General features: G+C 55.6%; 1 pseudogene; it reads left to right on the forward strand.

Annotated features, from left to right (window-relative positions):
- The first annotated feature begins 1,247 nt into the window (after positions 1–1,247).
- Positions 1,248–1,837, forward strand: part of LOC147818887 (uncharacterized) — a 17,430-nt pseudogene continuing 16,840 nt past the window's right edge.

Genomic DNA, 1,837 nt, shown 5'->3' on the forward strand with positions numbered 1-1,837 from the left:
CTTTTTCTCCTGTCGCTGTCATCAGTTGGGTACTGGTTGGGGACCATGCCTTTGAAAGTGGGCCAATGGTGTTTGGGAGGATGCCAGGTCGCACCAGGGAAATGGTAGACCCTGTGTCTACCAGGGCCCGGCAGGGTTGGCCATCAAGTTGGCAAATCAGGTACAGTCCTCTGGTGTGACCCAAGCAGCCGACCAGTGTATACCGGCCTTGGAGGGGGGTTGGAGACTTTTTCTCCTGTCGCTGTCATCAGTTGGGTACTGGTTGGGGACCATGCCTTTGAAAGTGGGCCAATGGTGTTTGGGAGGATGCCAGGTCGCACCAGGGAAATGGTAGACCCTGTGTCTACCAGGGCCCGGCAGGGTTGGCCATCAAGTTGGCAAATCAGGTACAGTCCTCTGGTGTGACCCAAGCAGCCGACCAGTGTATACCGGCCTCGGAGGGGGGTTGGAGACTGGAGTGGTGGCCCCCTCACTAGACCACTCCGCTGTCGTTTCCCGCAGGTTGGTTGGCTCTGGTCTTTGGTGCTGGGGCTGGGCAGTTTCGAGCAACATGGCCAGGCTCGTAACAGCGGTAACAGCGGTCTTTTTGGCGAGGAGGACGGCGCTTGGAGGGTGGAGGCCATCGCTGAGACTGTCGTGGTGAAGGCTGAACTTGGTAGACCTCTTCAGCATCCTCCTCTTCCTCATCATAGTCGACCATCCTGATGTGTGGTTGCAGCGTGGAAACCTTCTGCTGAGTAGACCGTGTAGAGAGCACCGCCTCAGCCCGTTCAGCTTCACGAAGAGCCTCACTGAGAACCTGGGGCATGGCAAGGCGGACATGCTGGCACAACCTCTCTGGTGTGAGCCCCCGCAGGAACGCATGGAGGGCCAACTCCTCTTGGGCAGCTGCCTGGAACTGTGGATAACCCCGTTGGGCATGCAGTTGCACATCTGCGGCGAAGGTGCCCAGGCTCTCTCCTTCTCGGCGGTGACGGCTGGCTAGTTGTTCCCTACTCTGGTCAGTAAAGAGTCTTTGCCCAAACCGCCTCTGTAGTGCCATGGTCAAGGCTTGAAGGTCTCGTTGCTCTGTTGGGGTGATGTCGAGGAGCACCTGCAGCGCCTTTCCATCCAATGCCAGGGCCAGGTGGGTGGCAGCTTCTTCGCTGCTCCAGCCACTGTGCCATGCTGCTAGTTGGACTTGAGAGAGGTATGGCTCCAGTGGTGTCACCCCATTGTACTTGGGAAGCTTGGCTGGTGTCTTAGGCATGGCTGCACGGTGTGACGGCTCGGGTGTGGTTGCCAATGGTGGCGACTCATTGGCAGCAGTGGCAGCAAGAGATTGTCAACGTCTAGCACCAGTAGCAAGCAGCAGGGTGTCACCAGCAGTAGCCCTCCCGGTCATTAGGGGGCAGTCAGAGGCAGCAGGCTGCAGGAATCCTTCTGCAGTAGCACCCCCAACCTCTACGGGGCGATAGGGCCGAGGTGCACTGGAACCATCAGGACGAGCTGGAAAATGTTCATCTTCAGCAGGTCTTGTCTGTCGTCGTTCCAGGCTTTCCAAAAGCTTCAAGTTCTGCTCAATGACTTGCTCTAATTCTTCAATCTGTCTCTCCATTCTTCTTTTTATAATCCCACTTCTGACACCAATGTGGCGAGCTCACGTGGAAGAAGGTAAACTGAGACAGATTTCTGCTTTGTACAACTCCTGTGTCCCTTACACCGCACGACTACAGGAGGTGCTATTTATTAACATCAGAGTCAACCACTCTATACATGAATACTGGCCAGAGGTAATTAAACACACCAGGAAACTCAGTCGTGGTGGCTACACTGATAATTAAAGTTAACATCAAAC

The sequence above is a fragment of the Seriola lalandi genome, unplaced genomic scaffold, assembly GCF_002814215.2.
Source record: "Seriola lalandi dorsalis isolate HSWRI2012SDOR001 ecotype SW California unplaced genomic scaffold, Sedor1 jcf7180002054415, whole genome shotgun sequence".
NCBI lineage: Eukaryota > Metazoa > Chordata > Actinopteri > Carangiformes > Carangidae > Seriola > Seriola lalandi.